Genomic DNA, 14,509 nt, shown 5'->3' with positions numbered 1-14,509 from the left:
ACTCAGTGAGACCCTGTCTCTAAATAAAATACAAAACAGGGCTGGGGATGTGGTTCAGTGGTGGAGTGCCCCTGAGTTCAATCCCAAGTACCTGCCTCCCAAAAAAGGGCAAATGATAGGAGAGCTGGGATTTGTTTTTAAATACTTTAGCAATAACAATAATAAAAAATGGATGAAGTAAGTGTTAACAAAATATTATGATTTATTAAATCTGAGTGATGGGTGGGTGGATGAACATTCATTATATGAGTCTCTCTACTTTATCTTTTAAATTTTTATAATATATTTTTGAAAAACCCTTTGTTTTCCTAGTATCAGTTATTAATTATTACTATTTGTTTCATTTCCTCTGTTGCTGCATCCAGCATCATGGTAATCAGCAGTAGTGGCAGGAACTAAAGCTGAGTGCCATGATTCCCACTATAGTCCAGAAGGGTGGGTGTTGTTATCTGCACTGCACAGATGGAAGAACTGAAGTTCAGCAAGATTAAGTCACTAGTTCAAAGGTGCACAGCCAGTAGGAGCAATCAGAAATAGAAGAAATATGGACAGAAAAGTCCCTGGTTTAATCACAGTGTTCTACTGCTGTCTTCCCTCTTTCCCTTGCTCATCTCTCTCATTCTCCACCTTCTCTTCCCTCTTCAGGCCCCCTTCAACCCTTCGGTGGCATGGTCATTTCCTTCTTCTATGCCCAGCACTTTCAGAGACTGTCATGCAGTCACTTCTTGGTCTCTTGCACTATGATTTCTTCTACCTCAAGTTCACAGAAGACTTCATGAAAAAAAACCTGGAGGATGTTCTCAGTCTCACTTAACCTCCTTGCACTGCACAGCACATGCCTGCTCTTTCCTTCTTAGGGACTTCTGTCTCATTGACCTGTCAACCATGGGATTCTCCGGATCCTACCCTGACTCGTCCGCTCACTCCTCCAGACTTAATGTAGCCTTTTCCCAATGTACTAACTACAATAATCTTCATTATCTATATAAATTGTCCTCAAAGTGTGGCCCAAGGACCAGCATCACAGCCTCAGGCCAGCAGAATCAGACTCTCAATGTCAGATAACTTTGTTTTTAATGAACACTCTAGGAAATTCTTATGTCCAGAGAGAAACCATGCTTTTTTGATGGCCCATCCCTTCTAAGGCCTCTTCCTGCCATCCATGAGCTCATGAATCTGAACGTGGCTGCTTTATTGCAGCCTCAGGCTTCTCCCCTGAGTACCCCACCTCTGGCCTCATTGCCAGTCTCATGTTCTACTCATGCTGCCCTCTCTGCTGCCTCCTGTTAATTTTGTTTCTGAGCCATTATTGTGTCTATCCTCTCTCCTTGTCCCACCCAGTCCCATCGCCCTGCCCTCCATGGAATCCTCAGCTCTCTCACCTTGCCTGTTGTATATGTTTTCTCATTCAATTTTTTTTTTTTTTTTTTGGCACTGGGGATTGAACCCAGGGCCGTATGCATGCAAGCCAAGCACTCTGAGCTATGTCCCCAGCCCTATTGTTGTATATGTTTTCTGAGCTATGTCCCCAGCCCTGATGTATATGTTTTCTGAGAGGTATCTCGACTCCCATCCACCAAGTCATCCTCTACACTCCTGCATATGTGCTCAGAACAAAGTACTGATCTAATTGTGTGGATTTTTTCAGCCTTGCAACAAGCAGTGATTCCCTAAGGCCTATAAAAGAAAATCCCCATTTCTCCAAGGCCTGATCACCACCTACCTTTCTGGTCTTATTTTCCATTTCGATCTAAAAGATCAAAACTAAAGCTGCTCTTTATTTTGGATATACATCCATGCTTTGCTCATAACATCTTCCCCCCTACCCCCATCTTGGATGTGGAAATCCCGTCCATCTGGGGAAGCATGGTTCCAAAGAACCTGCCCACAAAACCACGTTTCCTGATCTTTATGCCTTCATGTAATCTCCTTCCAGTCAAATCTGGGAAGACCAATAGAATGCAGCAGAAGAGACATTGCATACCTCCCCAGGGTAGATCATAAAAAACCTTGCAGTTTTCCTCTTGGCCTCTCAGAATGCATATTCTAGAGAAGACACTTATCATGCAAGGAGCCATTTGACTATCCTGAGTTTTCCATGCTGTGAGGAAGCCCAACTAAACAAGTGAAGAGGCCACCTAGAGAGAGATACCTTACGAGCCGAAACTGTTCAAACCACCCTAGATGAGGTGCCAGACACGTGAGTAACAAAACCATTTGGAGGTCCAGCCCATCTGACTTTCAGATGACTCCAGCCACAGCTGCAACCTGACTGCAGCTCCTTGGAAGATTCCAAGTAAGAACTACCAACTGACCCAAAGGACTCTGAGATAGTATAATAAATTGTTTAAGCCACTAAGTTTTGAGTCATCTGTTACCCAGTAATTGATTTCTGGAACAACTTCTAAGTACAGGACAAATTCTCCTTCCACAGTAAGGAGATTCCCAAGTGCTGGGGTAAAATGAATTGTTCTCTCCCGTGTGCTTCACAGTCCCTGTTGCCTATCAAGGGGCCCCAGCACAGTCTACCTCACAACACGCTTAGGAAGGACAAGGATTTTTTTTTTTTTTAAATTGTGTCTATGTGGCTCTGGTATCAGTCACTGTTCATGGTACAGAACACATGCTCAGATAATGTCTGCTGAATTGAATTGATTTCCTTTTCTTCTTCAGTCCCTTAAGGCAGATAGGTAGGCTCAAGAAGATCCAGACACAGAGAATGAAAGGTACCCCACAACACATGGTATTGGCCAGTGAAGTTCACAATACCTTTATTTTTATGTGGTGCTGAGGATCGAACCCAGCACCCTGCGCATGCCAGGTGAGCTCACTACCACTTGAGCCACATCCCCAGCCTGGCCAGTGAAGTTGAATGTGCCAAATCAACCTTGGCAAAGCCTACCAAACCTGGAGGGAGGAGAACTAGAGGCAGTGTTAAAAGCTCATTTGGTGAAGAGAGATAAAAGAGGGTAGAAATGAGCATCACTCCCTGTTCACTAACAACAGACAGACATTTGTGAACCTGGTGCCTTTGGTGCTGAGAGCATACCTTTCTGATTCCCTGGATTCTCCTACAGGCTGTGGGAAGAAAGTCTCCAGCCCATGGGAAGAATCCAGGCTTGTCCACTACAGGCTTGGCCGAGACCCATGCTGCAAATACTTGCTGTACCAGACAATGCCAAAACAGTTCTCTTCATTATTATAAAATTTTAATCAGAAAGCCACCACAAGTTCTTCTGGTGGGCCAGGAATAAATCTTCTATTCACTGTGTGCCCATTTATAACGTACCCCCCAATCCCCCTCAGCTCCCCTCCATTCCCTTCCTACTAACAACCCTCCCATTATTTTTAATATTCTTCCAAGTAATTTAAAGTATGTTCTATGCAAATTGCAGCTGTCATACTAGGCAGATGATAAAAAAAAATCTCTACTCTGTTGTAGGACATGATTCTAAGTCATCTGCCTCTATCTTCTATGTGAGCATCTTTCTAAGAAACTGGCCCTTTAGATCAAGATACATATCAGGATCCTATAAAGCTTTGAAAAAAAAAAATCTACTCCTGCGTTCCCTCCGAGTACAACTAAGTCAGAATCTCAGTGTGCTAGGTCTGAATATCAACATTTTTTAAAAAGCTCTTGAGGTGATTTCAATGTGCACCAGAGATGAGATGTTTGTGTTCTGCAGAACACAAACATCCAGTAATGTGGGGGGTTCAGGCAAACCCAATTTCCTGTCCTGTCCTGTTTCTTATTCTGGCTGCAAATTATCTTTTTGCAAAATATAGTCTGTCCTGACAGGACAAGAGGGACATCAGACAGACAGGAAACTGTCGCGGAGGGAGTCTTGACTAAATTCAGACCTGGTCACATTTCATGTTTCAATTTTGTCATTCAACATTGAATTACTGTTCAACAATGGAACATGGTGTTTTGTGACAGCTCTGAAGACTGAAGCTTGAAAAAATATCATGCTATTAAATGTGAAAACAGGATTTTCTCTCATCTATGGTTAAAGCTGTGTAAATATATACATTTTTTAAAAGCCTAAAAATGAAAGCAAAAAATGATCACAATTAGGGTATTGGATGATTGTTTAATTTTCTTTCAAAACTCCATTTGTGTCTATCATCATACTTTTAAAATTGGGGGGGGAAAAAGTCCAAATACTTGAATTTGTAGGAAGACTGACTTTCACCCTGACCAGGAGCTAGACGGGTTTCCAGGCCTCAGTTTCCTGGTCTGCAGCTTGGAGCAGAAGAGTCGTAATGTCTCCTGCAGCACCATACCGATTCTAGGCTCCCAGGGTGTTGTTTCTAGGTGACAAGTTAAGCAAATGTTGTTCAATATGCTTCGTTTAGCGAAAAGTCAGGGCCAGGCCTGCTCTGGAGGAGCTGTCTCACCTTCTCACCTCCCAGGCACACCCGGCCTACAGCTCTGCCCTCGCCTCCGCCCACATCGTGCCTTACAGCTTGCCAACTTCCCTCCGTGGTCCCCAGTCGCCCACTCAGAACTGCAGTCCTTCTTCCGGACCGCCCCTGCACGATGAGCAGTTTGCCAGTTAATATACATCAAGCTGCCACCTTCAAACAGCTCGGAAAGCCCCATCTGTTCTCAGTAGCATTCTCGCTAGAGCGACCCCCCACCACCCACTCCGCTGGCAGCACACACACAGGCCGTACAAACAGGGTCCTCCCCTATGCTGGGCAGCAAGGCTGGGCAGGGCTTAGCTTGGGGGAACAAGAGGCAGAAATAGCGGTCACCTGGCTGAACTAAGGGCTCCATGCTGTGCCTAATAGGACCTCTTTCTCAATATTGGTGCTCTCCTGGGTCAGGGTCTATTCTGAGTCCCCCTCTCCTGGAGAGATCTGAGTGCTGACAGCCAAACAACCCTGGATATCAGCACCAGGTTGTAGAAAAACTTGTTCAGTGTGAATTTGGGCTCCTTGCTTTTGGCTCCCACCCATTGATCCTATGTGTTAGGAGTAATAATCTCATTCTTTGTTCTCAGCAACCCTGAATGGTAGGTGCTTTTATTATAACCATGTTTTTGGATAAGGTAATTGAAGTCTAGACAAAATAGTTTCCTTAAAATATACTAAGCTGTATATCCATGGAGCAGAAGAGTCGTATTCTGAATTCAGAAGGCTTGGATAAGGATTCTGGCTCTGCCACTTTTACACATTTGTAACTTTGGGTGAATTAATCTCTCTGAGCATCGGCTTGCTCTTCTATTAATTGGAGAGAATGATTCCTATTTATCGGGATGGGTGCATACGAAATAAATGACATAATCTACATAAAATGCCTACCGAAGTATTTAGTAGAGAATGTGTGCTCAGCAAATACAAACTGTCCTGGATGTGAATCCAGATCCTTCTTCCAGCTGCTCAGAAGTGACTTTCTATAAGTGAATTCATCTGGGTGCATCCCTCACATGGGGCTCTTGAGTGCTAGGCTCCAAATGCCACCATGTGTATTCACAGGAGCCCAGGCTTGAAGAAAAGGAAGACTCTAACACAGGCACTGAATGCAGATTATTTTAAAGTTCACCAACTCCACAGTGTTCAACTGCATTATCCCCTTTTATATTACTAGAAACTTGGCTCCCCCTAACCAAGTGACAAAGTGAGATGGTGGAAATGAATGAAATATAAGGGGAAACCATATAAGATCACCCATCTAGGGGCACACTCCAAAGGGGAGTGGAATAGTTTCAAGATCCCTTAAAACAAGGAGGCTTACATCCCAGCTCCTTCTGCCCCATATAATCAGTTCCTTGCTCCAGTCAAAGATGGAGGATTTTTTTTTTGCATAGCAAATACAAAGACACTTAGTACATAAATAAAATAAAACCTGACTACCCAGTTGTCCATTCTGCCTTTGAGATGGGGATAATTTAGAGGCTGAATAAGCTTTATCCCTGCCCCGACATTCAGGTTGGAATAGGTGGCAACAGTGGCCACTTAGAGCATTCCAAACTTTGTGAGCAATATGCAGACTTGCTCGGCCCAAATATAGAGAATCACCTAGTAAGTGCTGAAGTGTGTGTGTGGGGGTGTACATGTGTGTGTGTGATGTTAGTGACTTTAGAATCCAGCGTACAAGTACACAAATTGAGGAGGATGACATCCCCATGGAAGGGACCCCAGAGATATGCTCTCCCATTGTATCCTTCACCAGGCCACCACTTGGAGAATCCAGAGAAAAGGTAAATTTCTGTCTTTGTCATTCAGCACTGCTGCTCCCACAGTTTGTGGCCACCTGGGCAATGGAATGGTAAGCTCACCTCCACATGTGCAGCTCTGAGGAAACCAGCTCGAGGGCAGGAGTCTCTTTCTGGTACAACCGGGCCTGAATAGAGCCTTAGCAGAATCCACTGCCTCGCTTTGAGGAGTGAGATCAATCATTCCCTTTACAGAGCACCCCTGCCAAGCTAATCTGCTCTGCTCTTGGATATAAAGATGGCAAACCTGGAGTGTTTCCTTTACATAAATAAATAAGGATCCCATAAATAGCCCAGCCTGCTTGCTTTGAACACTGGAGCAACAGGCTTTCATCCTGACAGCCCCTTGACATCCTGTCAACCTCATGGGAAGTCATTTCTGCCTATTCACAATGTTGATTGCTTTTTCTAACACCTTTGGAAATGACAGACACTTTTAGAAAAGGAAAGGCCCTTTCATTTAATTTGAGCCAATTCCTGTTACAAAAACATTCTTCTATTTCCAGCAGTATTCCCAAGTGTCCGATTTCAGTGCTTGCCTGAAAAAGTAGGGAGTATATGAGACAGAATTAATATCTATATTTTAATGGCAAGGAATTTTACAGTGAAACATCTCATTTAAATTTTATATCAACTTAATGTAGAAGACAGAATTACTCCATCTTATAGAAACTGGGACTCAGCTATGCAGGTGGGAAGCAAGGATTCCCACCAGCTTTGTCTCTTAGACAAGCTCCGTCTTACCTTTCTACTTCCCCACATTTGGGTAACACTTGCCGTGTAGGAAGCAAGGAACTGGTGTAAACTGGCTCGTTTAATTCCTACAACTTCGAAATCTAGGAATTATTTCAAATTCCCATTTTACAGAGGGGAAACTGAGGCTCGGAGATAGGAATACAGAGTCAGTGTGACAGAAGAGAGAGGCTGGGAGGGGGTTAGGAGGGAGAGGACTTGTCTGGGAGCAGAGGGACCTGGGTCTCACTACTGGGTTTCTCCTGGATGGGCTTTGTGATCAGTTTGCATGCTCTCCAGCCAGCAGTTCCATCATCTGTAAAGTAGGACGAGGGGCTAGATAGTCTCAATGCCCAGCAGTTCAAATAATGTATGATCTTATCCAGCCTCTTGGTGTTCCCTGTAATCAGATTAGAACTGTAGTGGCAAGGAGAAGCCAACAGTGACTTGTGCACACAACAGGCTCTGGTGGGGTATTTGCATTTGTTCCTGTGTTGAAGTTCACACCTCTCAGTTTCTACAGTTACAATTTCTTTTTTTTTTTTTACATATTCGTTCCTTTTTTTTTATTGTTGGTCGTTCAAAACATTACATAGTTCTTAATATATCATATTTCACAGTTTGATTCAAGTGGGTTATGAACTCCCATTTTTACCCCGTATACAGATTGCTGTATCACATCAGTTACACTTCCATTGATTTACATATTGCCATTCTAGTGTCTGATGTATTCTGCTGTCTATCCTATTCTCTATTATCCCCCTTCCCCTCCCCTCACCTCCCCTCCCCTTTTCTCTCTCTACCCCCTCTACTGTAAATCATTTCTTCCACTTGTATTATTCTTCTCTTACCCCTCCTTTCCTCTTATATGTAATTTTGTATAACCCTGAGGATCACCTTCCATTTCCATGCGATTTCCCTTCTCACTCCCTTTCCCTGTGCCATTAACATTCCCATTGGAAATGGAAATGCCAAATTGCTAATAGCACCCTGGGGGTTTTGCTCCTCATGGTATCATCTGCCTTCCTGAGTTTTTGAAAAACTCATATTTAAGCTCATTAAAATATCAACCTTTTTTGCTTAAAAACAGGGAGCTCTAGGCCAGTGTCTACACAAAGGCAGAAAATGAAATTGTACCAGAAATAAGCTGGCCCACGTGAGTACTGACTCCACCGAGTGGCTGGGAACATCTGAAGGACCAGATCTGCCCCGTGCTGATGGGAGCTTTGCTGGTGGGAGGTGCTAGCAGCAATGGCAGGCTAGTGCTGAATTAAAGCAGCAGCTGGGGCCAGATGTGGGTGGGGGCGCATGATCCCCATCTGTGATACAAAACTGGAGGGAGAGGCAATGGAATCCTGAACATAAGGCCGCTGGTGGAGAATGAGCTGGCCAGGCTTGAATGTGGGCTCTGTCACTGAGATTCCTGTGACCTTGGGGCAAGTGCTTCATCTTTCTGAGCTTTAATTTCCTCACCTTTAAGGTGGATGTCCTGGATTGCATTCCCCTAAAAGCTCTTCCAAAGAAGGATTTGATTGTGAGGACGGCATTTGGGAGGTGACTCTGGGATGAGCTGGGGCAAGGAAGGAAACCAGTGAGTCTGTCATTAAGATGATTACCAGTATGTGCAGCAGGGCCTCAGTCCTGGGGGGAATCTCATGGAGACGGTGTAGAGCATGCCTCAGTGTTGTCCCACTGAGGGGTGAAGATGATGTATCCTCTAGCTCTCACCACTGTGGTTTGGGGATATCCCAGGGACATTAGCATCCCAACACGTTCATCCTCCTGCATGTGCCAGCTGAAAATTGCTACAAGGACTGAATGGGTTTAAGGGTGTAGAGAAAATGATGCTCAATAGGTGAGTGCTTGACTATTCTAATTTAAGATGAGGAAGTTGAGGGCCAGAAAGATTAAGTAACACAGCTAGTAAGTGGTAAAACCAGAATTTGAATCTGGGTGGTTCAGCATGGATAATCATAACAGGCTGCCTGTCAAAATAAATAAATAAATAAAACAAGATACAACGACTCTCATCCATGACACAGGTTCACTGACATGTCACCTCCTGGGGATGCTGTTTGTGTCCCATGACTTCTCACAGACTGTCTTCCATTGCTCTGGTGAAATTGTTCCAGTCCAAACCTGACCTTCATCCTGTGAGCCCAGAAAATGTCCATTGTCAGCACAAGGAAGATGAGCCCATTCAAGTCAGTAATTTACGAATAATAATTATGCTAGGGAATCAGAGCCCCTTTAAAATTAGAATCAAATTCCTGATATCTTCTGTTCTGCCTCTGGACTTTCCTCCCACTAACTAGATAGAGGCAGGATGGGGAGGGGTGCTGCCCCCTGACCCAGGCAGGCACCAGGGAAACTGAGACTGTCCTGTGTTTCTGACTAGCACAACCTAGCTAAATTTATTATATGTATATTCCTGCCTTTTGTCTCACAAAAAGATCTCTGCTTCCTCAAGGCCAGCTTTGAATAAACCTATTTTATTCACCAACCTTTGTTTCCTGAATTTTAGTGGAGCTGAGGCTGAGTGGTACAACTTTTGTTCCCACTAACATAAGAACAGAGACCTTGAGCAACAGCAGTCATGTTACTTTGAAGTGTAATCAGAATCAGCGGGGTGGTGGAGCAGCGTGTGCTCAGAATGAGGGACTAGAAGACTCCCACACTGACAGCAGGACATGGGATCCAGCCACAGTGGTGTGACTCCTGCTTGTTCCTGCCACAGGACAGTGAAATTAGAAGGTAGTGACCAAGGCTTCCTCCTCCAGGGACAGAATTTAGACACATTCACCCACTCACCCACATTTGTCCCCAAGACTCATCTTTCCTTGGATTCCATAGCTGACCAATGTTTCTTCATATAAGCAACTTTTTGCTTTCAGTGAGGATACAGTAAAATTGGGAGGATGGGGAGCCTGTCTCCCTAAGATGCCTTGGGGAATCTCTGGTGCTTGATAAGGATCTTAAGTTCAAGACAACTCTTCTTTCTCTTCTTAGCCCATCTGTACTAACACTATACAATACTGACCCATATGAGGTGCGTGATAACTGCTCATTTAGCAATGAATATCTACCCTGTGATATATAGACAGTCCTTGATCTCCAGGAATTCAGAGTCTACAGAAGAAGAGAGATGTGTGTAGATAATTAGACTCTGCACTCAGCAAGGACTGAGTGGAGGAGCATGGAAGACAGGCATGTGATCAGGGAAGTCCCTGAGAACACAGCTGAGTTGTTACAGTGGATAAGGAGAAGACTCACAGGCAAAAAGGTAGAGAGGGTTATTCCCAGCAGGCAACAGCATGACCCCCTTGAAGAATCCTCAGTGGATTGGGGGTGGGTGAGGGGTTTGGGGGTGATGAGCTTCTGTGCCAGTTAGAACTGCAGGTGCCTTGCACTGGGCTGGGGCTTGCCCAGGCCCTTTCCTGGAGCTATGCTGCAGCACTCCCCCTCAGCTCGATGCCTGTGTGCACACAGGCACCGCTGTGTACTGTGGTACTGTCATGGTGTGCCACCGCCCAGGGAGTTGGGATTTGATTCATAACCTAGAGGATTAGAAGGGTTTAAGTGAAGGAGGTAACAATGCTAGCCGAGTTTCAGAAAGACTGCTCTGACAGCAGTGAGGTGGATGGAGTGGTGAGGAGTCATGGAATAGGCTTGGAGGCCTGAAGCAGAGGCACAGGCAGGGAGGTGAAGGACAGAGGCTGGCTTTGGGAAGTCTCTGAGGGTAGATTGACTGTGATGAGGACCAAGAACCAACGTCAGAAAATCCTGGGATCTTAGAGTTAGAACAAGAGGAAACTGAGCAAACGCTGGCCCCTGGTCCGTCTTTTCCTCATTGTGTAGGAAGTGGGGGAAATAGAGGCCCGGCCATGTGATGGCAGGGGGTGGGGCTTGAGGGAAAGGGGGAGGAAACAGCTGCTGTGGGGAGTGGGCACAGGCGTTGCCTGGGGACACCGCAGGCACTGCCAAGCACGGGTTGTTTCCTCCTGCCCTGGCAGCTGCCATCATTCAGGGAACCAGATGGAAAAATGAGGGAATTCTTCCAGCATAGAAGCCAGGCAGGTACTTCTAGATACAGATTTTATTCCTCCCATCTAGCAGAGGGTCACTGGTGCCTGATGGAGTAATTTGCTCACAGGAATGTGAGAAGAAACTCGAGGTCCTGTACCTTTACAACCAGGGTGTGGCCTCCCTTCCATTTGCAGACCTGAAGGCAGAATACAAATGGAGGATCATATACCCGAAGTCTAAATATTTAGAAACTATAAATTAACCCAATCCCAGGATCACTTTGTAACCCAGAGACTGGAGGAGCTGAGCTCTCCCAGGGCCAGCCCTGCCACCTGCGGGTGCTCAGCCATGCTGGGCCAGGATGGGACAGAAGCTGGCCTGGGACCAAGGACTTCAATTGACCTCTGAACCCAGGAATTGAGATACTTAGGAAGTCAAGGCAGGCAGGCATCTCGCTCCATGCATTATTTCACTGATTCAGGATTTTCAGGCAGTTCTAAGCACTTCTCAAAATGACATCAGCTAATGAGAGAAGAGAAAGAGCATAGTGAGTTATATTGGGGAAAGTGACCTGGCTGCACACCTACTTTGGATGACTTGAAGGAACTATAAACAAAACCAGGCCTTCTGGAAACAACCCCATGTTCTTCAGTGAGCAGTGAAACCAAATGGATTATGTCCACAGTGTAAATACTTAATTATTCAGTAACAAAAAATATTGATAAATACAATATAGATGTATCTCAAAAGCATTATGTTAAATAAAAGAAGCCAGGCACAGAAAGCTATAGACTGCCTGATTCCACTGACATGACAGTCGGGAATAGGCAAATCATAGAGAGAGGAGATAGATCTGTGGATCCAGAGCAGGACGTGTGTGTGTGTGTGTGTGTGTGTGTGTGTGTGTGTGTGTATACAGGGTTGGGTGAGGGAGAGAAAGGAATTTGATTTAGTGATAACAGTGTTCTATAACTTGATTATGTTGGTGTTTACCCAACTACACACATTTGTCAAAAGTCATCAAACAGTTAAAAAATAACAAATTTTATAGTTTGCCAATGATACCATCATAAAGCTAACTTCCCAAATAAGAAAAGCAATCAGTTTATCAGATTCTCTTAGTAAGGTTGCCTAAGCAGAGGTAGTGACATTCTCCCTTCCTACAACCCCAATTTGAACATGTAAATCCACATCCCTAGTCTAGGGGCCATTTCAGCCCAAGGTCCCCCTGTGGGAGAGTGGAATATCCTACCCTAAATAGTTTCCTTGGCATATTTTAAATTGGTTATTCAGAGAAATTACAGACCTCTGTAGACCTGAGAATGGCTCTGAAATGTAGTGTTTTGTTTTTTTTTTTTGTAAAGAAATATACATCTCTCTACATTAGCAGAGGAAATAGCAAATGCAGATGGAGGCTTTCCTCTTCTGGTATCTCCCCCTTTCTGCCTAGGGATAAAGCTTTCCACAGGAAGAGAGATGGGTGTGAGGCGGTCCGACACCTGAGCCAGATAGAGATTTCTGCAGGAGGCTCTTACCTGAGAGACTTCATCTGTGTAAGAAAACCCTTGCTCACTCTGCACACCTTCCACAAATCTTCCATACACTGCACCACCTAGCATGGCCCCAGAAGCCCAAGCCCCCCATGCCTTTAAGACAGATATATATCCTTCTTTGAGTCTAGTCTTCCAAGATCTTAGACATGTACTAGAATTTCAATGTTCTTTTTCTTGTTATCTGTCTATTGGGAGTTTATTTCCCAGACTAAAATCATCAAATCTTCAAAGGGAAAAGAGTAAATTTGAACTTCCATATACTGTCTCCTATAACTCCTCTACACTCAATTATTTATCAAACCAACAAGAGAAAGAGACAGACAGAAAAACAGAGATAGAGGAAGAGACAGATATTTAGACAGGAAAGACAAAATGTTTTATATTATGATTTGGGGATACATAGATTCCTTGCAAGTGTGGGCCTCAATCAAGGAACAGCTCCTCTTTCCGGGGCCTAAGGACAATATGAAAAAGTCACAGAGTGGGAGAATCTGCCTTAATAAGTCTGGGTGGGATGTCAACTTCTAACACTCTATAGATTTTGCTCTTGCTTACATAATTCTTTGAAAACAGACTCTGAACTTTGAGTTTTTATTTGAAATTGTGTGTAATTTTTTTTTTCTTTTTACATCATGTTAGGCAATTTTTCTACCATTGAATTACATCCCCAGCCCTTTTGAAAAAAATTTATTTTGAGACAGTGTCTCACTGTGTTGTCCAGACTGGTCAAATTTGTAGTCTTCCTTCCTCAGCCTCCCTAGTAGCTGAGATTAGAGGCATGTGCCACCTAGTCCAGATAATTGTGCATTTTTTTTTAAAAAAAAGTCCCATAGGTAGTCATTTTAAAGTGAATGTAATAGTGGCTACTCCTTGGGAGTTGTCCCTTGCTGAGTTACTTCCCTCCCTTTGCCTGGCATTCTGACTTCTAAAGCAAAGATGCACCTAAATGATCAGGATGTTAACTGCTAAATAATTGTTCTTTCTTTAGACTTACAAAACACAGAACACCCCTTCCTAATTCTTTAAGCCTGTATATTAACTAACAAAAGTACATAAATTACTGTGAGGTTCAACTTTCAGAAAAGTAATATTTTTGTCCATGAAATTATAGGAATTAGTGCCAGGAGGTCAGGGTCAATTGCAGTATTCTAGCCAGGGAAGGGGTGAGGTTGGGGTGCGGAGGAGATATGCCCCTGATGAGCAAGACCCCACCGAGCACATATTCTTCCAGCCCATTGTCCCCTGTACCTCCTTTCCCCATATACAATCCCTTTCATACTTGAGTCCTTTAAGACTTTCTTTTGGGGGGCACAATAGCAACCCCATTTTCAAAGGTGTGGGCCCTTGTGTATACCTGAGATTCTTCCCACCAACTTTCTTCTTCTGAGCACTGGATTTTGAGGTGCAAACAGACAGACTTGGGTTTCATAACATGAATATTTTTTCCCCTAGATTATTTGTTTAGCAAATTTGGAAATTTTTCACGAATTAGATTTGCCAAAAAGGGGAATGAATCTGAAAGATAAGCTGTTGAGCCTCCAAGAGATCTGCCATGTGTCTTTTATTATGTCAGGACCCAACTGGAAACCAGAAAAATGTAGGACAGAAGGGTAGGAGATCATACAAACACTGGACAAGTGCATTTCCATTTGTCTTCCCAGTGCATGCTCAGACACACATTCTTCTGCCTCCAAGTTCAGGGCTTTAGTTCCCACTTGTATATCACTAACATTTTTTTTTTAATCATAGTGGCCAATTGCAAGTGTGTTTTATATGTATGGTAAAAATGAGGGGAATGATTTTCTTAAAATTGTCATATTTCAGGGAAACTTTTGGCATGCATAGCTTTTATGTCAAAGGGTTGCTCTTGACTATGAGAGACCTAGAAAGTCTATAATTTCCCCTAAAGCCACATAGCCTTTCTGTATCTCAGTCTATTCCTGTGCAAAATGGGAATAATAATAACTATCTTCT

The 14,509-nt window shown here is 43.9% G+C and overlaps 1 pseudogene across 1 annotated transcript in view; it reads left to right on the top strand.

Moving 5' to 3' along the window:
- The window catches only part of LOC308653393 (splicing factor 3B subunit 4-like), a 110,526-nt pseudogene extending 105,963 nt beyond the window's left edge, over nucleotides 1-4,563 (top strand). The window contains exon 6 of the transcript in view: nucleotides 4,417-4,563. The product of the transcript in view is annotated as a splicing factor 3B subunit 4-like (transcript). The remainder of the gene's footprint in view (nucleotides 1-4,416) is intronic.
- Nucleotides 4,564-14,509: the final 9,946 nt, after the last annotated feature.

Source organism: Spermophilus citellus (genome assembly GCF_964194105.1).
Source record: "Spermophilus citellus genome assembly, chromosome: 7".
Classification (NCBI taxonomy): Eukaryota; Metazoa; Chordata; class Mammalia; order Rodentia; family Sciuridae; genus Spermophilus; species Spermophilus citellus.
This window is presented reverse-complemented; position numbering and strand designations above follow the sequence as displayed.